At 41.7% G+C, this 27,012-nt stretch overlaps 1 protein-coding gene and 1 pseudogene across 2 annotated transcripts in view; one reads left to right on the top strand and one right to left on the bottom strand.

Annotated features, from left to right (window-relative positions):
* Positions 1–27,012, top strand: part of Ppm1l (protein phosphatase, Mg2+/Mn2+ dependent 1L) — a 282,442-nt gene that overhangs the window by 113,393 nt on the left and 142,037 nt on the right. The window lies entirely within an intron of this gene.
* Positions 12,857–27,012, bottom strand: part of LOC110555062 (NEDD8-activating enzyme E1 catalytic subunit-like) — a 54,689-nt pseudogene continuing 40,533 nt past the window's right edge.

Here is a 27,012-nt window from a genome sequence, read left to right on the forward strand (position 1 = left end):
AAGTGCAAGCCAGCCTGGTCAATAGAGTGAGTTCCAGTACAGGCAGGGCTACACAGAGAAATCAGGTCTCAGCATATATGTATGTATCATGTATGTATGCCTATATGCATGTATGCATATGGAGTTGAGTGGCTGGCAAGACTAGGTGGTATTGGAGAGCTCTAAGTCAGTGGGAGCCTGCTCCAGTACAGTTGAGAGTGATTAATGAAGACAGCAGATGTCAACTTCGGGTCTCCATAGGCACCCAACACATAGAAGCACAGAAACAAATGAGTGAATGAATAACTGAGCTTGAGTCTAGCAGGTGCCCAAGCTGGAGGGGAAAGCCCAGTGGTTACAGATGTAGCTCAGTTGTGGAGCGCCTTCCTAACCTATGGGTTTAGCCCCCAGCATCACAGACTGAGCCAGCACTGTAATCTACCAGGTAGTGTCTGCAGATGGAGACAGCTCACGAGAGAAGTTTCTACAGGTTCAACTAAAACCTAGCCAGAAAAAGAAGAGGTTTTGTAAACCAAATTTCAACAGTAGTTCTCTTATGTTCGTTACTGGTATCATTTGTTGTGATGTAGCCAGCCTTGATGCCAGGCGTCAGAGAGAGTGAGCCGAGCTCCTCTGAAAAGGCCAATAACAGGCTCCAGCATGGCTTTAGTACAGTGACTGATAAGGAAGACTGCTTGCAGAAAGACAGTCTCAACAAACGTATGACTCCCTTGATGAGATCATAAACTACGTAGTGAAGCGACACCCAAATGTCTGCATCCAGCCCTAGAGAGCATGTTGCCATAGCAATAGGCAATATGGAAAGTCCAAGGAGTACTTTATTGTTGACCTTAAGGATAGCGTTTCAAGATTGCCTGATCTGAAGCCGTTTCAAAAGCCATGCCCTTGGCTGCTGTAGTAATTAGCCCCCTTCAGTTAGTTCTAAAACTGTGCTGTCCCATTGGAATTTAGTTATGTCAAAGGTGTCCTCCACAAGAGTTCCAAATTTAAGTAGTAAGTTCTTTAAGTGAGTAATATAGATTTATCAGATTAATAGAGTTTAATTTTTTATTTCAGTGAATTATGCAGACTTACTAATACTGATAAGGGATACCTGTTAACCAATGGGTGGTAGAGTCACACTGAATTACTGAACAAATAGGCAATATTAAATGTGTATCCTGCATCCAGAGTTAGTGGAGGACAATTGTAGTTTTTCCTAAAAATGTATTTTGATGTTTTTCTTGTACACAGAGTGTCTCCATGCCAGTTGGTCTTATTCAGACTCAACAAGCCTGTCCTAAGTGGAAACAGCTGGTGGCTTTTTTCTCTTCCTTCTAGAAATGAGATTCACCCTCCTACCTGAGCCTCTACCCAGCCATGCTTAAAAAGATATGCAGCTAAAACTGATATTAAGACAGTCAGCTCGCCTGATTGTAAACCATTCTTTCTGTCTTTGATTGCAGGTAGAATGGGCATGCAGACACACCCCAGGCCTTTATTACTGCCAGGGTGGGTCTATACACTAGTGTTAGGAACCAAAAGGCTCCGAAGCTATTTGATCAGTTATTCCTACTGAAGCCCTGGCCTAGGAAAATAGGACAAGAGCTTTACAATATTTCTCTGTTTTCTTCAGAAGGTTCATGCTCTTTGACATCTGTATATTTACTATAAGATAACAGAAAACTCACTACTTAATTCTTAGTGGTTCGATGATAATGATATGGATCAGGTAATGTAGGCATCAAATGCCTTTGAATTTTGAGGGGTTTTTGTTTGTTTGTTTGTTTGTTTGTTTTTAAGCCTAGAATTGCTTTAAAGATCCCTTACAAAATGGAGTGTGAGTTTCATGGTACTGTGTTTACAAGCTGTGACAATAGTAAAACATCTCTCTCAAGGCACATAACTCACCCCTTTTATATTCCAAGTTTTTTAACCTTATTTGTGAGATATTATGAACAATTAATATGACACTTGATTACTTCTCTTTTTCTAATTCATAGTCACCCAGAATAACATTTTTTGTTGTTGTTTTGAGACCCAAACAACAGCCTTCTTTTAGTGCCTTTTATATTCTTTAGAATCAATTTACAACTTCCTAACAAACTGAGAGGAAAGGCAATCAGCAAATAATACGCAGTTACTGGAAACTATTGCTTTTGAATTTTTAATGAACACTTAAAAGTGCCTATAATCTTATAATTGACATAACAGGAATTTTAAAATCAGATTCTTATCTGATACTTTGGTCTAGAATCAAGTCTATATTCTATTCAGTCTTTTGCATCAGGGCAAACAGACTTGCTAAGCTGTTTTCATTTCTATCCTTTAATCTCAGATACCTGAGTGCCCAGTTGTTTTTTTTTTCTCCCCGTTGTAGTGTTATGATGTTACTAAAATATTATTACTCTCCAGATAACTTTTTTTATATTTCTCATTTCTCAAATTTTTTCTTCTACCCTTCTTTATAAGTTGAATCTAGTAGAAAATTTTGTCCTGAAAAAAAATATACACATGTATAAATATATAAATAATTGAATATATATATTTATTAATGATAAAAATTCAGGTTAAATAGTCTAAGCTATTTGACTTCATACTATATCACATTTTTCTCATTGAGGGGAAAGGGAGGTGGATTTTTAAAAATGAGGCTGGCCTATGAGCAGGCCATGAGGAATCATGGTAGCTGAGAAGTATGATCTTAGTCCTGGTCCTGAAGACCGGCTCCGATACTGCACAACTGGAGGCATCCTGCTTTAGTCCTCCGTAACCTAGCCATGAGTGTCCAAGTGAATGACTTAGTTAGGGCTTCCATTGCTGTGATAAAGCCCCATGACCAAAACAGCAAGGTGGAGAAGAAAGGGTTTACTTGGCTTACATTTCCAGTCACTGTTCCATCTTTGAAGGAACCCAAACAGGGCAGGAATCTGGAGGCAGGGGCTGACGCAGAGGCCAAGGAGGTTTGCTATGAACTGGCTTACTCACACCGTTTGCTTAGCCTGCTTTGCTACGGAACCCAGGACCAGCTTAGGGGTGGCATTAACCACCATTGGTCTGGGCTTTCCCCCATCAATCACCAATAGAACACCCTACAGGCCTGCCTACAAGCAGACCCCACGGGGGCATTTTCTCAGTCAAGGTTCTCTCCTCAGGTGACTCCAGCCTGTGTCAAGCTGACACAAAAGCTGTCCACCACAGTGAGTATTGTAGGCTTAGGTTTTTCAAAAACCTACTTTATTTAGGGTTCTTAAATGGAAAACCTCCCTTTCAACCCATTGAACAGAGGAGAAAGAAGGATATTAGGAAAAGGGGATTGTGGACCTTTGTAGATGTAGTTCCTCGGGGAGATTCCACTCTTCGTTGTCTGGATACCAACAGTCCAGTCAAAAAGCAAACACTTAAGAGCATCATAAATAAACAGCAGTGGCACAGTTCAGAAGAAACAAGATCCTGCCAAATCACCATGAGTGAGGGAGAGCAGACAGCCTCAGCCAGAGTGTCACGACAAGTCCTCTGGAACATTTCTTTCTGAGAAGTGAAGTGTAGGAAAACAAAGACCGGGGAAGCAATGTGAACCTTAACAAAGCGTAGCGATGCAAAAGCTTTGTCTCTGTCTGTGAGCTTCTATTTGTCCCTTCTCAGATGCCACAGAAGGCTTTCCCAGCTGGGTGAAACCATGTCCCTTGTAAAAGGCAGCTTCTCGGGAAACATTGCACATCCTCTCACATGTCTGTTTTCAGCTGACCAAGATCGTGTGCCCTCTCATGAGTTTGTTTTCAACTGAGGATTAACTAAAAAACATTTCCACATCCTACATTTGGGATAAAAAAAAAAAAAATGAAAAAAAAACCAAAAAAAAAAAAAAAAACAAACAAAACTTTCACTACTGAACATGCTTAATATCTGATACGTTAACAAAGGGTAAGAGACATATATGTTTTCTTTTCCCCATTGTTGAGGAAGTCTTGTTGCTTAACCCCTGGTGAGGGAGGGGTCTGCCGGCAGATACAACCATGGCAATTTCCAGAAATATAGCTTGTCTTTAAGATACCCTGCCAAAATTTCAGTGTTTAGAGGAGCCTAGACATTGGAATCAGGTTTCACGGCCTCACTTGAGACTTGGGAGAACAGGAATTTACTTAGTCTTGATGCGAATGCTATGTTTTAGGAAAGTGGTCAGAGCTTAACTGCATATTTCAGAATAGAGATTTTTTTTTGTTTTTCAGTCATGTTTCACCAGGAGTACCACATTCTCTGAACTTGGTACATATTTAATATCAAACATATTTAATATGGTAGTTGGCGTCTGCTTTCTCAGAAGAGAAACACAGAGAAATCACCGGTAGAGCTGGAGACAAACACAGGTGCCTCCCGAAATGACATCCACTTTCTCACTAGTAAGCTGCCTACTGTGGGTTTAGAACATCATGGCCTCGCACCGTTCTTGGGGTACATCTTTTGTCTGACTAGTTCTAGACATGTGTTTTGATCAGAAGCCGTAAAGAGCTTTATAGTCCAAGCTTGGAGCCTTGGCTTTATCTCAGCTGCTTATTCACTCCTTAGCAGGCCTGTCCTTTTGACAAGGCAGCAGGACGGCGCCTGCGAACTTGAGCAAGTCACAGACACTGCCAGCAGCAGAGACTGTATTTTAAGGAATTTAATGGTTTTGCGTTGGGCCGCCTTCACAGCTGCTCCGGGCCACCTGTGTGTGTCCTTGATTTCCTCATGAAATGGAAGGAAGTGTGTGAGAGGCTTTTAACAAGCTCATGCTGGTAACATGTAGACACATGGTTTGTGGGTCAGAGATGCTGGTAAGTATATTAATAGGAGTGCTAGGGAAGAGGCAGGACTCTACAATTACAATGTAATAATGGTGTAACTATAAACAGACATTTGTCTCTTTGTAAGTTTTGTGTTCACATGTATTGTCCGTTTTTCCTGTCTGTTCAGCTTTGGCCTCATTTGTAAAAAAATCTAGTGATTAAAGATAGAAACTATAGGTTGGGCATATTTTAAGCATTTTTTTCCAGCCTTGTCTTTTAACAGTATATATGGTGTTTTGTGGCATATAAAAGTTTCACATTTTGTTTTTAAGTCATCAGATCTACTGTTTTTCATGGACTATACAGCCACTTGGTTATATGGCCTGTGATTTCAGAGATATCAGAATGTGAAGATACAGTTGTTAGCATCACTTAAATAGAATTCAATTTTTGATGGTTCTCATAGATTCACTTACACTTTTCTATAGTCCCTCCTTCATGTGTGTGTGTGTGTGTGTGTGTGTGTTTGTGTTTGTGTGTGTGCGTGTGTTTAACTTGGGCTCATTCTCTGCACTCAGAAGAAAGATGTTTAAACTGGGCATGGTGGTACACATCTATCAACCCAAATTTAGAAGATCAGAGCAGGAGGATCAGAAGTTTAAGGTCACCCACTGCCACATAGCCAATTTGAAGCCATCTGGAAAAGCGTGAGATACTTGGTCAAAAGTTAATAAGAATAAATGAATAAAATTCAAGTAATTGTAAAGATGACAAGCTCTGGAATGTTTTGTTTGAAGACAACTGTTGAAGAACAGTTTGCTTAGATCTAGAACTCTGGGCATGTACTGCAGGCCTTGCTGTTTCAGGGACTTGGATTGTGCATTGTCTTTGGAATCGCATGCTGCCCTGACTGCTGGACCTCTCCACCACCTGCTCTTAGCTTAGTCCCTCTTCATACCTGCCTCTGTGGTGGCACAATTTAGAATTGCATTGAGGACAGGGCTAATAGTTTTTCCTAGTATCTCCTGCTTCTCCTAGACCAAACTTTCTAAGGTAGATCACAAAATAGAAGGCAGTAGCAGCAGCAGCAGCCACAGCTCCATTCTAGAAAACTCATCTCCCCTTCCTTCCAAAAGAATGAAGGAAATGATTGGCCACTAAATGGGCTCCAAGAATGTAACAACCCCATACGATACTGTTTCTTACACAGTAAAGACACTGGACATAAGAGATGAATTTCCACTTTATTATACGTTAAAAAAAACGTGCATGTGTTATATTAAGAGCGTTTGCCTGAAGGGGTTGGCAGTTGTGGAGCACAGCAATCACTGGTAAATCAAGCATTGAAGGTGTCACACAGTAAGCAAGACCCACACGAAGTGGTGGAAACATTTCTGTGCCCCTGCGGTGAACAAGGAGCATCGGTTCGTGGTCATTTCTTTGCCTTGCAGGTACAGATGGCTTTTAAAAACATTGAATCTGAAGCTTTATAATTGTAATTAGTGTTTCTGAAGCTGATAATTAGACTTACTGAAGGCCTCCCACATAGGAGAGATCTTTACATATAATTTTTGAAAACACAGTAATTAATAGAGATTATTTAAATTCCTCTTCTGTAACATTTCACTTAAATGTGGAAGCTTGGCTTTAGCTTTTGGCAAATCATGAATTAATAATTTTAAAAAGAAGGTGGATGTGAGAAAGATTTCTTTTTAAATCTTGTTAGAGAAGTGGGACCTTCCTAGTCTATTGAGCATGTGTTTATAATTTTTCAGAAATTAAATAACATGACCTTTAGATTGTATCCAAAATCTAGAATTTTAATACACAACTTTAAAGTAATTGGCTTGAAATCCAAGGATCCATTTTAGGAGGCTTTGAAAATTTTATTCCCTTTCCAGTCCAGCACATCCATGCGTGTGCGCGTGCGCGTGCGCGCGCGCGCACACACACACACACACACACACACACTCCTTTTATTATTTATTAAATGTATGTATATATATACACTTTTAGAGTCTGCTGTTACACCTCTATATATAATTTTCTTATATTGGCGCTGCTTGAGTCTGTTTTGGGTAGGATTTGAACTTGAGTGGGAAGAGAGTCTAGTTTGGAAGAATCAAGAATCATGTAACAGTAGGATGTAAAAACCAAAGCAAAGGAGATTGAAGGGACACAGCTGAGCTCATGTGGGGGAGCAGAAGGCCAAGATGTTGTCACAGAAGTCTTCATGCACGTGGAGTGCTCTTCCTGGACTGGCTGTTAGCTGTTCTTCACTCTGCTGAGAGACAGAGGGTGGAAGGGCCGAGACTGAACACTAAAGGCAAAGGTAGAGAAGGGATCTTTAAAACAGATTTGGAAGATGAACTAAGAACTCACTCTTTTAGATTGCAGATATATATCTTAAAGCTAGGCACAATTCCGTCACTGTTTTCATCCTGTTCTTTGTACGGTTAGGGGACCGGCTGATTGGGTAGCATCACTCCCCTTCTTCCTCTCTTTCCCCCTCTCGGTTCCTTCCTTCCTTTCTACCTACCCTCTGTTTTTCTAATTGTGCCACTTGTCAGAAAGGGCTGCAGATTGTTTGATCCTGCCAGGATAGCTTTTGAGTTGGGGTGGCATGTTTTGTTTTGTTTTTTTTCCACCCTCAGGTTACTTTTGGTGCTGAGATGTAGAGACTGACTTCACTTTAACAGGCTCTGAAGCCCTTCGGGTTTATTCTCTCTTCTCCTTCCCCCCAACCCCCAGTTTCCTTATAACATTGAAGAGCATTTTACATCCAGCTGTCTGTCATTCAGAATCTTCTTATTAAAGTGTCTCCCTTTCCCTGTGACTCTTGTAGATTGAATAGCAAAGAACAGGAATACTGATTAGAAAACATCTACTTACGTGCTGGAGTTAAAACACCCTTTTCTCCATTATTTGTGTTTACATCTGATCCTTAATGCCGAAGCTGCGTTTGGTACAAGGCAGATCTTTCCTCATCATATTCAGGAAAGTCTTCCTTGAGAAATAAGTCCCAAACTGAGGCAGGCGCTCCGTCAGTGTTGAAAGATGCTAAGGGCTTTTAGTGTGCACCGAAGCAACAGTCAGCAAGCTCTGGTGATTTAAGAAGTGTTTGTCTTGAACATTTGCTGTCAGGCTTAGGGGCGAAATATTAAAGCATCTTCATTTCAGAGAGAGAGCTAGGGAGTATATTGATAGCATCCAGATACCCAAAGTAAAGGTCCTTAGATATTACTGATTCATCTTTTTCTCCTAAAGACACAGTCTCATAAAGCCCAGGGTGGCCTTGGGCCTGACATATGGTTGAGGCTGACCTTGAATGCCTGTCTTGCCTTGGCCTCCCAAGTACTGGGGTTATAGGCATGAGCTGCCATGCCTGCCCTGTTTTTTTTTCTGTTTTCTTTTCTCTAGGGATTGGAGAGATGGCTCACTGGTTAAGAATAAGGAAGGCTCTTCTAGAGGATCTGAGTTCAACTTCCAGTATTCACACTGGGCAGCTTCAGGGATCTGACAGCTCTGGTCTTCCCTGGCACTGCACTCCTGTGTACATAATTAAAAACAAAGCACATCGAGGCGGTTTCCAGGTTCTGGCTATTACGAATAGAGCTGCTACAAACATGGTTGAGCAAAAACCCTTGTTGTGTACTCTAGCATCTTTTGGATATATGCCTAGGAGAGAGTGCTATAGCTGGATCATGAGGAAGCGCTATTACTAATTGTCTGAAAAAGTGCCAGGTTGATTTCCAAAGTGATCGTACAAATTTACATTTCTACCAGCAGTGGAGGAGGGTTCCCGTTTCTCTACATCCTCTCCAGTATGTCTTGTCACTTGAGATTTTGATCTTAGCCATTCTGATGGGTGTAAGGTGAAATCTCAGGGTTATTTTAATTTGCATCTTCCTGATGACTAACGACGTTGAACATTTCTTTAAGTGTTTCTCTGCCATTCAATATTCCTCTATTGAGAATTCTCTGAATGGATACAGAAATTGTGCTATATTTACACAGCAGAATACTACTCTACTATTAAAAACAAGGAAATCATGAAATTCGCAGGCAAATGGTGGAAACTAGAAAAGATCATCCTCAGTGAGGTAACCCAGAGGCAGAAAGATACATATGGTATATACTCATTATAAGAGAATATTAGCCGTATAATATAGGATAATCATACTAAAATCTATGTTCCTAAAGAAGCTAAACAATAAGGAGGACCTTAGGAAAGATGCTCAATCCTCATTCAGAAGGATAAATATGATAGACATCGGAAGCAGGAGAAGATAGGGAACAGGACAGGAGCCTACCACAGGCAGTCTCTGAAAGACTCTATTGATTGAGGTATTGAAGCAGAGGCTGAGACTCATAGCCAAACTTTGGGCAGAGTGCAGGGAATCTTACAAAAGAAGGGGGAGATAGGAAAACCCTGGAAGGGACAGGAGCTCCACAAGGAGACCAACAGGGTCAACAAAAACAAAAACAAAACTGAGCTCTGGGGGCCCAGAAGAGAATGATACCCCAACCAAAGACAATGCATGGAGAGGACCTAAAACCCTGGCTCAGATGTAGCCCATAAACTCAGTCTCCAAGTGGGATCCCTAATAAGGGGAGTAGGGACTGTGTCTGGCATGAATTCAGTGGCAGGATCTCTGATCACCTCCCGCTGGGGGCTGTAGCCTTGCCAGGCCACAGAGGAAAACAATGCAACCAGTCCTGATGAGACCTGATAGGCTAGGGTCAAACAGAAGGGAAGGAGGACCTTTCCTATTAGTGCACTAGAGGAGGGGCTTAGGGGGAGAAGAGGGAGGTAGGGTGGGATAGGGGGAGATGAGGTAGGGGGCCACAGCTGGGATACAAATTGAATAAATTGTAATAAATGATAATAATAAAAATATTTAGAAAACAAAGCTCGTAATTACAAACAAATCTTAAACACTTGACAGTTACTATCATTGACATTTATTGATCTCCTGCCATATCCTTTCTACCGTGAACAGGGGAGATACAGAAGTGAACATGACACAGCAGCCAAGTCCCCTGATCTCATGAAAGTTATATTTATCCGACCTTTTGTACTCACTTACCTGACAAAGAACGAAATCAGAATTAATGCTGAGAAGTAATTCCAGAGGAAAAAAAAATTGACTGCATTTTAATTTACTCTTAATATGAGAAAATCACTAAATATGCTACTTAGTCCACACATTCAAAATTTTGTATAAAGGTATTCAGTTGCAGCATTTGGGGATTGTCTGTCAGCATTTACATTCAAAATGTTATGACTGATTTGTGTAGTTTCTTTATCCTAAGGTTTTGACGTTGCTTAGGGTGATTTTATAAAAGAAAATCAGTGTGGCATTTTCTTCCACACAGCCACCTTTCATGTGAGTGTCTACTTCCACCAGTACGTAGTACTTTCCTCAGGCTAGCAAATAAAGCAGGACAAGAGCGTCTGTCGCCAGAGTTCAGACGCTGTAAGGTCTGGTGTGCTTCCTGTCCCCCACAGTAGAATTAACTGGGTCTACTGAGTTTTGCTGCTAAAGTAGGCCACATAAATCGTTCAAAACCCCAGGTGTGATGGGATGAACTGTCATCTGAGCCATCACTTATGTTTTCTTCTTAATTCCAAGCAGCTCAAGGTGGATACTGTCTGCCACCTGTCCTTCACCCATCATATGAACCCATTCTCCATGAAGACAGCAAGCACACTGTGTTGTGGGGAGGCCATTGCTTAGAGGTGGACCTTGTCACACATCTGAGTTCTAGCGTCCAGTGTGACCCCTTTAGAGAAGGCCTGCTTTCCACAGAGGGAGGCTCACAGAGCAATGGCACCACTCAGATGTGTGACTTGAGGCCTCAGACTGTGAGGACATGGCTCAAACATGGAACGACAGTTTGCTCTTTTACCATTAGTGGCACTGAGAGCCCAGGGACTTTGCTGTTCGGTCACAGCAGTGATGACAAAGGTGTGTTGCTTTCTGTTGACAGCCTCCCTTCAGACTCTCACAATCCTGCTTCATTTCCAGGCCAGCCTTCCATCTTTCCCTTCAGGTCTTAGAGCCCTCAATGCCTTACCAAGGAAATCCCTGTTAGCCTGCCCAAACTGGCTCCTGTGGCTTTTAATCAAAACCTGCACCAGTACACTGTGTGAAAAGCAAGGTAACTGAGGCAGAGTGTACCTTCTAACACTGGTCCCACTCACACGTTTCCTGTTTGTCCTGTAAGTTCTTGCAGTGTGGCTTCACATTCCTCCATTGAGTGGTTGGAGTTTGTGTTCCCATTCCTTAAACCCAGGAAAATGAAGAGAAAGGTGTGGGATGGAAATAATGTGAGTTATTAGGCTATGTCATAATAGGCAATGCCACTTCCTGTCGGGCTTGTTTCTTTATATTTTATTGTTGTTGTTGTTTGTTTGTCTGGACGTTACAGATTTTTTGCCCGGCTGTGGCGAGGTGGAACCTGTAAGAGGTTGTGGTGGGAAGAAGCTGGGTCGCTGGCAGTATGCGCTCTAAGGGGCTGTCAGGACCCCAGCTGCTTCCTTGCTTCACCATACCCTAATTCTCTGAAGTGAACAGCTTTCCCTGTCACCATCAGGGGAAACAGCCAAAAGCATCAGGTCAGCTGACCGGGGGCTTAAAGCTCTAAAACTAGGAGCAAAAATAAATCTTTCCTTTGGTAAGAAAATTATGTTTAGGTGCTGTATAGCGGGAGGGGCCTACTTACTACAGAACATAACACAGAGCTGGTTCTCTTCTTCCACGTGGGTCTCCAGGATTGAATCCAGGCCCCTGGTGGCAGGTACTTTTTGCCACCGATCTCTCACTGGCCTCTTTCCATAATTTTCAGTGTATCTTAGGTACTTTTTATAACAGTGGAAAACTCCTGCAGGAGTCCTGAGCCCAGGTCCTCTGAGTGTACCATATAAAGGTGATCTCATGGAGAGGTGACGGTTAAGAATGCCAGAGGAGCCCAGCTGTCCAGCACCCAGCTGTTGTCCTGATTTAGGTGACAGGGTGGATTTGTGAAAGCAATCGAAGGATTTCCCAGCTGCAGCTCAAGAGGAGGCCCAGCTGACAACGTGGAACAGATGTAAACTATCTTGAATCCCTGTCCAGACTGTAGATTCATAACACAATAAACATGGTCATTATATTAAGCCACTTTGGGTTATTTATTTTTTTTAGACAATGTACAATTTTATTAATAAATTGTATAAAATGGTGACAACTGTTTAAACATTAATTTTTTTAAGCAGCCATGGTTTAAAATTGTGCATATTGGTCTCTGTGGCATTGCAAATAAATACATAAAAATATTTGCTATTTTCATGCATAAGTATTAAGCTATAATACTGTTTACTAATTATTATGAACAAGTTAAACTCTTTAAATAGTTAATACACATTTAAATAGCCACAATTATGTGAGTAGTAATGAAGAAACAGCTAGATGTCAGGTTGTAATCTTCAATGTTCTTAAAACTTAAGTCCTTATTTCCATTCAAGGATACATTTCTATGCACATGGACACCGAAGTTCAAGCTGAGGAAAAAGCCTTTGACCATAATAACAAACTCACATGAAAGACAGTGTGTCCTGCTTTAAGGAAGCAGTGTATTTGTTCATTATCTTTCTCTCTGGGTATCATTATCCATATTATTAATGAAAATTCTGACCAGCCCAACCTCAAGATTCAGTCTTCAAAAGAGATTTAAAAAGTTAAAAAGAGTCATTCAATGAATGAATATAGAATGAATGAATATATATATAGTATGTGTATATACATATATGTGTACATACACACACACACACACACACACACACACATCCACAACAGCCAGTTCTTGTCCATCAGCGAGTCCCAGTTCTTTTAACAACTTGTGAAGATTTGGCCTTGTTAGTTCATCAGTAGACGTTACTGACAGTAAGTAAAGTGTCCTGTTACTCCCCTTAAAGTGGCTGTGATAGCCGGAGATTTCATTTGCAGAGAACACTTCTGGTTAGATTGTTAGAACTTCCTGTAGCTTCCCCGACAGGGAACACCGAGTGTTTTCAGGAAGCTGATTATAAGCGGGGCTAACTTAGAAACCTCAGTTGCAGTGCAACTCTAACCTGATGTTGTGACACTTTCTTTCAGATTTTGGAAAATCCACTGAATATGTTAAGGGTCATCTAATGGAATCCCATCTACAAAGGCTGCTTCAACATTCTTACATGCTTGATACAGTGTTCTCATAGCCTGGGCACAGATGCAGTGGTGCAAACGGGGAAATTGTCCTTTGGTGGATAAAGTTCCAGTGTGCATTCGGTACAAGCAGCGATTTCAGGCAAAGTCACCTGGGCATTTCCTTTAAAGCCTTCTGTCCTCCATCTAGCAAAGGGACGTGGAGCTTGCATCCAACTTCATAATTTACCATACCATCTGCATAATTTAGAAGCGATATTAGCATTCCATCGATCTGTCTTCTGGCTATGACAGAGCCCAGGCCACATACAGCAAAAAGAAATGTCTGTAGAAAGTGTTGTTAAAATGGTAAGTCTTGTTGAAATGTGGGACTCCGACGCAGTTAAGAACACTGTCTTACGAACCCTGAAGCAACTTCAGCCTTGGGTCTTTCAACATTTTTAGACCTAAATGAAAACTGTATTTAGATTAAAAACATTATAGTGCTCATGTCTATAACATGCATCTATGTAAAACCAGACAATTCCCGATTTGACAGGAGCCGGCATCCTAAGTCACCAGCTCCAGTGGCTAGGACTTCACATGTGTCTAACAAAAGCTGACGAGTCCATGCTTGGTTTGAAATCAGTGGTCTGTAGGGTCCAGCACTCAAGGATTTCTGTTCGTGGTTTCAGTGGCCTTCCCCGTCTCCATGTCCCCATAGCCACTATCAACAAGCCATTTCTCAGCCCCCTTATGCTCCTTTCCTTCTCCAGCTCTCTGCCATCCGCCATATTGTCCACTTTGTGTTTAGGGTGTGGAATTACGTATCTAAACTGATGACTTTCCTGAGTATTCCAACCAGAATACCTCGAATCGAGCCTTCTATTTATTATCTATTTCTCCCAATTCCATTTTGCAATTTTATGCCCTTCTACCAATATTGTAAAATTATTTTTTGGGAGCAATGTCACAGATTTTTATTGTTAATAATAGTTGGAGTTCTTTAGAGGAACAGGAATGATATATATATATTAATAAATCATCTGAGTAGATGAGCTGGGGTATATGGGTGGGGGGGGTCCCATATTGTGAGGAATAGGGGAGAGGGGATGTGGGAGGGAGGGTGGGAGAAGAGGAGGGAGGGGCCTATGACTGAGATGTAAATTGAATTAATAAAATAAAATAATATAATATATATGTAGGAATGTTTCATTTTACTCTGCCTTGAATGAGTGGGTAGGCCCAGCTGATGATTTTGTGACACTCTTTTTAGACTTTTGGAAAATCTACCAAATATGTTTTACATACATACATATATATATATATATATATATATATATATACATGCATACATATATATGGCTTATAGGCTGTGGGCCAGCTAGTCCAGCTCCATTGCCAGGCGCGCTATGTGTTCAGTGAGAAGGGCTGCCTGCACTTGCGAAGTGCCTGGCATGGAGTTAACACTTCCCTGCTCCCTACAAAGCGAGACTTGCTGGGTAAGGTAGGTCGTGTCTGGAATTCAGAGCCAGGACTAAGCGTCAGTCCAGGGTCTGTGTGTTTGGAGTGATCATGCCGTATATGCGTAACGGCTGAGCGAGGTCTCTGCATTTCTCTCTCTGTTTCTTTCTTTGTTGACACCTTTTTAAAGGGTTCTTCACAGAAACTCTCCCATTCCACACATTTCACTTTGAATCAGAAAGAACACACTTTCTATACCTTCATTTGGCAGGATGCCTAGTCCTGAAGTCTCATTAAGGCATATTGCTTCTTACCCTGTTAGAGAAGGTGTGAAAATACGAGTTTTATGAGGACTTGTTTGGTTAGTGGCATTCTTTTATTAAAAAATTTTATTATGTATATATGATACACATGTGTATATGCCTGTTCACATGTATGTCGGTGTGTTCATGTGCATGTAGATACTTGCGATTTACCTCGAGAATCTTCCTTTATTGCTCTCTATCTTACTCATGGAGACAGGGTCTCTCCCTTGAATCAAACTCTAGTGGGTTACAGCTCCTCTGGCTACCCAGCTGCCTCGCTTAAGTGCCAGGATTACAGGTGTCCTTTTACACCCGCCAAGCATTTTACCTGCGTTCTGGCGATCTGAAGTCTGGTCCTCAACACTGCCTGAGCATATCCCCAGCTCTGAAGTTGTTGCAAGTATATACATTGTACCCAAGTGACACAAAATAAGTTCAATACCAGTTGTTGAGTGTTTACATTGCTTTCAGTGCTCCATATTTAAATGACTCCTCAAAGTAACCAGAGTTCAGGGCTTCTGAGGAAGAATGTGGAGCCATTCTGGTTCTGAGTATGTTGATGTGTGCATTTTCCCTGCCACATCTCCTAGCCTGGAATGAGGGCAAACTGTGCTGGCCTCGGGTTGAGGACAGGAAGGTTATGGCGGCACTTAGTGAGACCCTGATTACATGGTGTTCTGTACGTGCGTCAGGCCTCATTCCACGCACTTAGATGATTTACAGCAGAACATCGGCAAACACAATGTGAGGAGAATTCAGTCTCTCTCTGCCTCTCACCAGAGCCCGAAGCTGTGCTCTGCACATTGCTACAGACGCTGAATTATTCCTCTCTGCGGTCTCATTGGATCTTTTATTTAGATGAATTGATTTCCTAGCCGACAGCGGGGCCTCTGCAAACTTGGCAGCCCTGCCTCAGGTTACCAGAAGTCCACTTACTGCAGAGCATCTCGCTGGGCACAGCTGTAGTGTGTGCAGTGCCATGGTGGAAGGGTGCGGTCCCACTTCCCTAATGACATGGAAGGGAATGTAGCAGCCTGAGCCTGGCTGTGACAAAAAGCCACTGCTATTTTTGTATGGTCCAGGAATGACTTCTGCACTTAGGCAACTAATCATAGTCTGAGAACCCCAGAGGAAAGGCATGGTTTTGCCAACTGGCCACAGAGAAAGGTACCACTGTCACTTTCTAGAATGTCTTGCTCTGCAGGAAGTTACTCAAAGACAAAGCCTTGCTTTTTTTTTTTTTTGCCTGAAAAATATTTTGTTTTGTTTTGTTTTTTTCTGGAATTTTGCTGCAGAAACATATGTGTTTTTGTTTTTGTTTTGCGCCTGCTATTAATTAATTAAAAATTAATTAATTTTTTATTAATTACAGTTTATTCATTTGGTATCCCAGCTGTAGCCCCATTCCTCATCCCCTCCCAATTCCACCCTCCCTCCCTCTTCTCTTCCTATGCCCCTCCCCAGGTCCAATGATAGCAGCTATCCTCCTCCCCTTCCATCTGACCCTAGCCTATCAGGTCTCATCAGAAATGGCTGCATTGTCTTCCTCTGTGGTTTGGTAAGCCTGCTTACCTCACCTCAGGGGGCGATGATAAAAGAGCCAGCCACTGAGTTCATGTCAGAGACAGCTCCTGTTCCCCTTCCTTGGGAATCCACTTGGACACTGAGCTGTCATGGGCTACATCTGTGCCAGGGTTCTAGGTTATCTCAATGCACAATCCTTTGGTTGAAGTATCAGTCTCAGAAAAGACCCCTGGGCCCAGATATTTTGGTTCTGTTGCTCTCTTTGTGGAGCTCCTGTCCCCTCCAGGTCTTTCTATCTTCTCCTTTCATAAGATTCCCTGTACTCTGCCCAAAGTTTGGCTATGAGTCTCAGCATCTGCTTTGATATTCTGCTGGGTAGAGTTTTTCAGAGGAGAGGCCTAGATTTAAGTATTCTCCCAAAAGTTATCATTCTTGTGTGGTTCAAGGGTATAAACATGTCTTCATACGGGTCTGAAAAATATTACAGTTAAGTTGTTTGGATAGCTTAATGTCCAACCAAGAACTTTCTCCATTCTCACCAAGCCAGAAAGACATCTAACATCTTTAAGAGTTTTTCCCACTTGCAGGCTCATGGCAACCTGGGATGGCATTCATTTCCACCGAGGGGCCTCTTGCATCATGTTGCTGTGCATTTCCTGACTAGTAGCTTCCTGTCTCCAGCCATGACATCCCACGCCATCCTGAACACACCTCATCTATCCAGTCACACTCTTTTCTGTTACTTTCCAGCTCTGTCTGCTTTATGAAACTGACCTTTGTTTTTGAACATTGGCTCCCAGTTGCTTCTGTTGCCTACCACTGTGGTCCAGTGGACTGTACACAGGTAATTCAGTTCACACCAGCAGTGACATGGTCACACAATCACACCAAACACCTACCTTTAACAAATACTTGAACTAAGAGTTCTAGCGAGAGAGCATTGAGAAGTTAAGAAGTTCAGGATTGAACTCCTTGCACTGCTGTAACAAAATACAATACACTGGTAGAGTTATTTATTTTCCACAGTTGTAGAAGCTGGGAGGTCTAGGGTCAGAGTCCCGGATGACCCGTTCCTAGTGTGGTCCTTCTTGGCGTGCCAATAACCATCTTCTGTCTGTGTATCTGTTGAAAGGGGGAAGAGAAAGAACAAGAAAAAGAACGAAAGCTTTTGGTCTGTGTGTGTGAGTGTGTGTGTGTTTGTCTGAGTGTGTTTAATTAGGCCACAGATAGCATCATGAAGGCCCCACCCTCTTGACCTATTTACTCCCAAAGGCCTAATACCTCAGTACCATGGCACTGGGGCTTAAGGATTTTCCACACACATTTCAGGAGAGCCTGGCTCCTCTCAGACTGACCTTCAAACTTGCAGATGTATGTATTGAAGAAGCAAACAAGAAGAAGTAAAACCAAGGAAGCCTCATTTATTCCTTTTTTTATTTTTTTAAAGCATGATGTTTAGGAGACAGAGGCCCTGGTGCTCTTTCAGTCATAATGTGAACAACTTTGCACATTTAGCTTAACAGTGTTTATGTGCCGTGCTAATGGAAGACACTTAGTTCATTTATGCTGCACTCAAGAACTCCCCTGTGCTGTGGCCTCCCCTGGAACCGTCATCAAGCCTCAAACAGGAAATGTAGAACCGGAGTCATTATCCAAGGAACTGGTTCCACACTGCTCGAGGACAGTGATGACACCCTGTGTGAGGGGGAATACGGGCTTTCATTCCTTGAATGGAACAAGCAGAAGGCAAATAGGCAAACAAACATGCGTTTTTATATGAAAAGAGCTGGCCAAGTTATACCCTTCCACAGGGGAGCTGAGGAAGCCTCTCCCAAGACCCCCATTGCTTCTGGGAGGGGAATCGTGCCCCTTCTCCCCTCCTCCCCAGTTAAGGTCCCCAAGCCTTTGGGGGAAATACTTTTTACAGATTCTGTGTTGGGTTTACTCACATCCTGAAGCTGAGCAGTTCCGTCCCTGAAGAGAAGGGCTCTTTGCTAGTGATCCCCAGAGACCGAAGATTAGAGGTCCAGAGTCCTCATAATTATGGAGAGTGAAAATCTCAGGTGGATGAGAGCGTCATACGTGCGGTGAGAGCTCTGCCCTGGGCTTCCTCTCCAGCTTCTGTCATTATGAGTGTACGGTCATTACATTTGCTTTTGCTTGTTAGCTCTATAAGGTGAGGGATTCCTGGATACAGGACAAGAAAAAGGAAAAGAGTGTTGTGTTTTGGTTGTGTGTTTTTTTTTTTTTTGTTTTGTTTTTTTTGTCCCTGAGGATCTTATAAATTTGTCAGAAATGTATTGTGATGGCTCTTCTTGGTTGTCAACTTGATTCCATCTGGAATTAACTAAACTTCTGTGAGGGATTTTTTTTTAATTAAATAATTTGAAGACCCACCTTTAATCTAGATCTTTTGAGATGGGAAGATCCACCTTTAATCCGGGCCGTGTCTTGTGCTGGCAACCTATATGAAGGACATAGAAGACGGAAGCTTGCTCTCTGTGTGGATGCTTGACCTTGCTCTCGATGGCAGTCCATCCCTTCATTGATTTATTGATATTAGAGCCTGCTTTCAGGATTCCAGAAGATGCTGAAGACCAGCTGAGACATCCAGCCTTGTGGACTGAGAAACTACTAGATTCTTGGACTTTCTGTTGGTAGACAGCTATTGTAGAACTAGCTGGACCATAGCCCATAGGCACACTAATAAATCCACCCTCTTCATAGAATATATACACACAATATATATACATGTGTGTATATATACATAAATGTATATATGTGTGTGTATGTATGTATATTCTATCAGTTCTGTTCCTCTAGAAAACCCTGAATAATTCATGTTTACACATGCAAATGCTTAGCAACAACTTAAGTGGCATATTGTTCAAAAGCAGAATGGATGGACAGATAGTGCAGCTCTGCAGGACTCTGATTATTCTGAGCAGACTCCTGTAGAATTTTTGTGAAGACACAGGCCCCCAAGTCTTCACAGTTTTGAATTGTGAAGGGTCAACAGTTATTTGTATTACTAATAAGTTCTCAAGCAGTGCTGATAATACTGTTCTGCTGAGCCCAGTTTGGGAGGCAGAGCTCAGGGGAGTGGGGAAGAGAGGAAGAGAAGATGGTATACGCAGAGGTGGGCTCCTGCCAGCATCCTGAGTTGTACTTACCCCTCACTCCTGTGCGGCTCCCATTTTCCCAGAACTGTGTGCAGCATCCCCTGAAACATCCCCTTTGATATAAAAGGCGGATATAAAAGGGAGGCATGCTTTTTCTCTATAATTAGCCAGCCCCTGTATGGAGAGGAAGTCTGTGCCATCTTGCGGCAGTAGGAGCAGAGCGATGCAATTGGTTTTGCTCTGACTGTAAAACTTAACTTTTTGTCACTCTCTTCCCTCCTTCCATCCCTGTGTTCCATGATGTAAATTAGTTATTTTTATCGATGCCCAGAAGCAAATAGGAAATGTGAATTTTCAGATTTATGGCTGTTTACCACAAAACTAGAAAAATGGAGATGAGCGCTATTCGGAGATTACTAAAGTTGAAGGGATCAGCAAACAAGCTTCCTGGGAAGGGGCTGGTTTGTGCTTTTGAGAGGACCTTGTGCTGATTGAATGTGTATATTCCTGGAACTCACACAGCAACATTTTCCAATCCTCCGCATGGAGCTTTATCATAAAGTTTTACTGTAGTGGAGTGGGAGGTTTCACTGCTATTAGATTAGCATAGTCCAAACTGTTCTGCTCCCAAGTGTGTTTTCCAATTACTTCACATTCCTTGGGGAATAGTGTCTTTTGGGGTTTCTTAGATTCATGTTCTTTAAAGTTCTATCAAATGCCCTTTTGAGCAGTATAAAAACCTCTCCTGAAGTGTCTCCGCTTTTAACTGTAACCAACTTCCAAGGAGCCAACATCAACTGTTGATTCAGTCAAACTGACTGAGCAGGGAGAAGTCAACACTGTCTTCCATTCCTTGCGCCTATTTCCACCTTCCTCCCAGCCCACCTGCTTCAGATCCTGTTCTGTCATCCCTTCTGTTTTCTTAATTAGCCATATTCAACCTCCTTTCAAATCCATTGACAATAGGGTTGTGGGTATGGTAAAATGCAGGGTTATTTCATAGTAGAACAGTAAGTGTTTGTCTCACTTCATGGTAATTTTAGAATACTTAATTGCATCAAATTCTTAATAAAGAGAACAGCTTATTATTTATCCCATTTTCAGAAGCATTTGAAAATAGGCTTCTCAAAAAAAAAAAAGAAAAGAAAATAGGCTTCTCTAAGTTAATGCTTCTGTCTTAAAATATTAATGCATATTCATAATTAGGTATCAAAGTGTACTGTGCTATTATGTTGCAAATTACAGGGCCGAGACAACAAATGTTTTATTTTTAATGTGAAGATACATGTCAAGTGATAGCTGTTACTTTTGTCGCGTTTTACTTCTAATAAGAGGCTCTGGTTCCAAGAAATGGCACTGTTATTTTTTTTTCTTTACCATTTTTCCTCTTTCTTCCTCTCCCCCTACCCTCTCTGTCTCTTTCTTCCTCCCTGTCCTGAACAGTTTTATGTGAGTCTGACACGAGTTAGAGTCATCTGAGAGGAGGGAGCCTCAATTGGATTCTTGTCCTGATGTCCTTTGATGGTAGACCATGATATGGAGGTGTAAGCCCAGTAAACCCTGTTCTTCCCAAGTTGCTTTTGGTCATGGTGTTTCAGCACAGCAGTGGTAACCCTAGGACCCACCCACCCTCCTTCCTTCCCTACATCCCTCTGTCTCTCCCTTTCTTCCTTCTTGTCATTAAGACCGGGAAATGATTGAATTATACTGTTTCCCCACCACCACCATCACTTCCCTCTCTTGATCCTGCATCTAGTGTGTCCAGGCTGCCCAGATGTGCCATGTAGCTAAAAATGACCTTGAATTTCTGATCCCCCTGCCTCCACTTCCTAGGATCATAGATGTGCACCGCTGCCCCTTGTTTATATAGTGCTGTGGGTGGAGTCCATGGCTTTGTGTTGTTGGACAAGTACTCTACAAGTGAGCTACATCTCCAGCCCCTTGTACTCTGTTGTTCTTCTTAACTCAGGAAGCTGGGACAGAGGACAGTGTGAGGGAGTGTGCTGAGCCTGACCTGTGCATAGCTCCGATTTGGGTATTATTTTTCCAAATGACTTGAAGATGCCCTTCTCTTCTCCTTAAGCTGGAGGGACCCTCCAATGTGATTCACTCATGTCCTGTTCTCATCCTCACAGTCACTGAAGAAATTACATATCTTTTCAGTATTCTCTAATGCTTTTTTTTAAAAAATAAAAAGCGTTTATTATTTTCAGTATTTGTGATAGAATTTTAAGCCATGGTGTATACCTAATGACTGTACTGTCTTACGATTTGTGTCCTCATACCTCATACCATGTCAAGTGATAGACATCAATTTTATATCATTAATCTTTGAGTTGAAGGACAGAGGTCATCTACCTTGAACACATGGCCAAAGACCCCTTCAAACCTTGATCATAATCTATCGTGACTTGAGCATTCAGTATTGATGTCTATCATCTGTTTCCCTGTTTTTTTGGGGTTGTTGTTGTTTGTTTGTTTTTGTTTTCCTACAATAGACAGCATCCTGAAGGACAGACAGTGTCTGACACAAACTCTTTTTTTTAAATATTTTTTTTTTTATTTTGAAATAATTGTATACATTCACTTGTATCCCAGCTGTAGCCATCTCCTTCTTTCCTTCCCAATCCTCCCCTCCCTCCCTCATCTCCTCCCTGCCTCCTCCGAGTCCACTGAGAGGGGGTATCCTCCTCTCCTTCTGTCTGGCCCTAGCTTATCAGGTATCTTCAGGCCTTATTTGTGGCCTAGCAAGTCTGCTTCTCCCTCGGGGGGAGGGGAAGCTCATGAGTTCATGTCAGAAACAATTCCTGTCCCCCTTACTAGAGAACCCACTTGGATACTGAGCTACCATGGGCTATGTCTGAGCAGGGGTTGTAGGTTATATCTATGCATGGTCCTTGGTTGGATAAACAGTCTCATAGAAGACCCCTGTGCTCAGATATATTTAGACCTTGTGGGGCTCCCTGTCCCCTCTAAGATATACTAATTCCTCCTTCCTTCATATGATTCCCTACACTCTGCCAAAGGCTTAGGTATGAGTCTCAGCATCTGCTTTGATCCACTGCTAGGTAGAGTCTTTCAGGTGCCATCTGTGGTAGACTACTGTCCTGATTCTTGTTTTCTTCTATTTCCAATGTCCATCCCCTTTGTCTTTCTAGATGAGGATTGATCATCTTAACCCTGGACCTCTTTCTTGTTTATCTTCTTTAGGTGTACATATTTTAGTATGTTTATCTTATCTTATAGGTCTATATAAGTGAGGATATACCATGTGTGTCTTTCTGCTTTTGGGATACCTCACTCAGGATGATTTTTTTCTAGATCCCACCGTTTGCCTGCAAAATTCATGATTTCCTTGTTTTTAATTGCTGAGTAGTATTCCATTGTGTAAAGTACCACAATTTTTGTATCCATTCCTCCATTGATGGACATCTGGGTTGTTTCCAGGTTCTTGTTATTATGAATAAAGGTGCTACAAACATGGTTGAGCAAATGTCCTTGTTGTGTACTTGAACATCTTTTGGATATATGCCTAGGAGTGGTATAGCTGGATCTTGAGGTAGCACTATTCCTAATTGTCTCAGAAAGCGCCAGATTGATTTCCATAGTGGTTGTACCAGTTGACATTCCCCCCAGCAATGGAGGAGGGTTCCCCTTTCTCCACAGCCTCTCCAGCATGTGTTGTCACTTGAGTTTTTGATCTTAGCCATTCTGATGGGTATAGGGTGAAATCTCAGGGTTGTTTTGATTTGCATCTCTCTGATGGCTAGGGATGTTGAACATCTCCTTATGTGTTTCTCTGCCATTCTATATTCCTCTACAGAGAATTCTCTGTTTAGCTCCATACCCCATTTTTTAATTGGGTTACTTGAATTATTGCCTTTTAACTTCTTTAGTTCTTTATATATTCCAGATATCAGCCCTCTGACAGATGTTGGGTTGGTAAAGATTTTTTTCCCAATATGTAGGCTGTCGTTTTGTTCTAATGACAGTGTCTTTTGATTTACAGATGCTTTTCAGTTTCATGAGGTCCCATTTATTGATTGTTGCTCTTAGGGCCTGTGCTGATGGCTGACACAGACTCTTTAGACACTTAGTTGAGCTTGAATGAATGAGCAAATGAAGGAATAGGTAAAGTTTTGATGAAAAATTTTCATATTTATGTCATAGGTTCAAGGTAGTTATTAAACTAATTTTTTTAAAAAAGCAGAACCTGTTTTCTTTAATTGGATTGCTTTTTGAATAGGTAGTGTAATTACACTGTATAAAAAATTGAAAGCATTGTATTAGTTTTCTAGGGCTGCTGTAATTAGGCCCACTACAATCTTCAGTGACATAATGTCACTTAATTACATCTCTAAATACCAAATTTCCAAATATGGTCATATCATATACGTTCATCCATAAGTATAGCAGTAGGATTTGAACATGCCTCTCTGGGAAGGAACATTGTACTATCTGCTGTAGATAAAAGTGTGTAAATGAAGAGGTGACATCATTGCTGTCCCCAGCTCGCCACCCCAAGAGGTTACATACATCATTTTACTTTGCTTTGAATAAGTACAACTAGTTTAAAAATGACAATGGGGGAGAGATGTTCATTTTGTCCTAGAAAAGTCTGTCTTGTTCTTCTCTGTTTCATTCATCAAAACTTTGTGATTTTTACCTTTCAGATTTATCCCATGTCCTCAGCAGGGTTCGGGGATGGGGGAAAGAAGGAGAAATGTTCAAACAGAAACTAAATATAGTGATCCTATATTAATCGTGGTGTGAAGCACGCTCTGCTCTCCCATGACTTCCTCATTAAATGTCAGACGCGTGTGGGTTGCAGCGCTGGCTCACCCATGTGCTGGCACAGGGTAGGCTATTCCTGGCTTTCGTTTTCCATTCTTAATTTTTAATTCTTTAAATCTTAGAGCATTTGGCTTGGGACTGTATTTAAATGCATGCCTTAGCATTTTGATCAACCTTATCGAGTTATAATTTACATCTAATAACGAACAAGTATTTGACAAGTTCCATGAGTTTTGGTGGATTCATTTCTGCACTGCCACAAGCAAGAAAGCAGTGGGGATGCGGGAGGATTGACCAGGAAATGCTGGCAATAGCCGTGGGGTTTTTCCATGGCTTTGAAGTGAGTTTGTTACTGTCTGGGTTATACCTGCGAAATGTTACTGTCAAAGCCCATGTTACATGATACTCCTCTACTGACTTGGCTGAAATTCATGAAGGATGGTTGTATTTTGTGATTTGGGACAAGATGTGTTAGTTTTCTTTATCTTTTACAATATGAAATACACACAGAGAACTGTGTGTATTTGATCTCATGAGTGTTAAATGATCTCATGAGTCCTGAATAAAGCTGCCTGTATCTGTTTAACTTCTTTATGTTCCCTTTTCTTTCCCACTTAAAAAAAACTGTTTTTGAGACAGGCTGTTATATATCCCAGGCTGGACTTGAACTCACTGTGTAGACAAGGATTACCGGTTATGATCCTTTTGCTTTCACCTCCCTCCTGCTAGGAGTACAGATGTCTGCCACCCTGTCTGCCTTATAACACACATGGGATCAAACCCAGGGCTTTGTACATGGTAGGCAAGCACTGCCAACAGAGTCACACCCCCAACTTGATAAATATTAAACAAATAAAAATAAAATAACCTCCGGACTCAGTTACATGTGGTGTTTCTGTTGTTCTCCAGAGTATGTTTTCAGGAATGGTGGCCTGTGAATAATAGAACTTTTGTGTTTCCCACCTCCAATAGGCGGTGTGCTTTTCCTCTTCTTCTTCTTCTTTTCTGTGGGAACAGCTGACCTGCTGCTGTTTACAGCACATTCAGGGATACAGAGGTTAAGAGAAGCAACAAGCCTAGGTCTAGGGTTGGTCAGATCTGGTGTGAGTCCAACATTGCCACTTGCTATTATTTGACCCTAGAAAAGTTGCTGCACTTCCTAGAGCCTCAGTTTATTCATCTAAATAGAGTAATGACGCTATTCTGATCCATCAAGAATTTACCACCCAAGTGAAGGACAAAATTGGAAGACCAGTGGTGATGGAAGAAGAATGACTATTCTAAAGAGACATACATCATGAGTGGGTGTTTTTAAGAGAGGGAGAAACCGGGCAGTTGTAGACAATTAAAAGGCTTCATAGAAAAGCCAGCATTTCAGTTGTGGGGGAGGTCTGTATGATTAATTAGACTTTGCCTTTGAAATCTTCATAGAGGGTAACAGCTTTAGATAGAACAAGGAGTAGATGCCATGCTAGCTGACATTGCAGCATAACCCTGTGCTCGTGGGTTGAACTCATAGCTATCCTGGCACTTAGGATGCGTGCATGATTTGTAGTGGCTAAAACCAACTACAAAGGAATTAGTATTGGAAAGTAAAGACGTTTAAGAAATGACAAGTGGATAGACAGTAGAGATTAACCAGATGTTTGAGCTTGTCCCTGTGGTGTGAGGCACCCCGTGGAGCTGATGATGCAAGATTTGTTCCTAGAGACTCTTCAGTGATTAATATATTTACTAATCACTGTGAAGCCATTCTGCAGTAAACAGTGAGCTGATAGCTACATTTGGGTTCTGGCTGGTTTGAGGGATTTTATCCAATACAGCCTCCATACAGTGGAATAGGGCCATTTTCATGACTATTCTAGGGTTTCCTGAAATAGTATTGAAGGAAAGCATAATAGATAAGAATTCATACCATTAGTTCAAGTAAAAACCAAGCATCTTTACTAAAAACCTCTCAGAAAGCTTTGCTGAGCTAAGAAATAGTGTTAACTCTCACAAAGGGCAATTCAGGATGTGGCATTTTTGAGATTTTGGGACCAAAGCTTCTAGAGCGCAAAATTATACCTCCCCAAAGCCATTCTCTTTCCATGACCAAGGTGCTGGTGGTCTTCTGTTTCTCTCCTTCAGTTTTTCCCTTTGCATCATCCTGCAGGTGGGTAGGGGTGGGGGTGGGCACATATGGGGAAGGATAGGAGTAGTATAGGCTCATTGGCAATTCTGGTGAGCTTCAGGATTGCCAGGAACCGTCCTCTGCCCTTCTCCTATTTTCTGTCCCAGCTCCTTCTCTGGCCTGACCTAACTTATTAGAAATCCTTTTTTTATCAGTTGTGGGAACAGTTAATTAATGTCTACTCTCCTGTTCCCTAATGGGTAAATCTTTGTTCAGAAAAGATCTTATAAAAAGTGTGAAGAAAAACATACATACCAATGTGTTAGCAAAGAGAAAGTAGGATGTGGATTTTGTAGTTTGGCTTCGTGTTAGGAATGGTTTACTGTGTGACTAAATAGCATGTCTCACTGTGTATGTGTGTTTCTCAGACTCAACACTTAGGACACCAGAGGCAAGATAAAAGTCACGTTTTTACACATCATCTTCTCTAGGGGGTAAAGGAGATTGCAATTAGTCATTGGAGTCCTGCAGTTTACTGAAAAGGATAGAAATCATTATTGTTATAGACATAACTCTTTATTTCTTTTCCTTTTCATTTTTCGGTTTGTCAAGACAGGCTTTGTCTCTGTAGTCCTGGATATTCTGGAACTTGCTCTGGCCTTGAACTCCCAAGGGCTGGGATTAAAGATGTGTGCCACCACACCTGGCTTCAACATAACTGTTTTTCTTTTAAAAGTCTGAGTGTTTCGTTTTTGTTTTTCTAGTTTTCAGATACAG

This window comes from Meriones unguiculatus, chromosome 2, assembly GCF_030254825.1.
Source record: "Meriones unguiculatus strain TT.TT164.6M chromosome 2, Bangor_MerUng_6.1, whole genome shotgun sequence".
In the NCBI taxonomy this organism is placed as follows: domain Eukaryota; kingdom Metazoa; phylum Chordata; class Mammalia; order Rodentia; family Muridae; genus Meriones; species Meriones unguiculatus.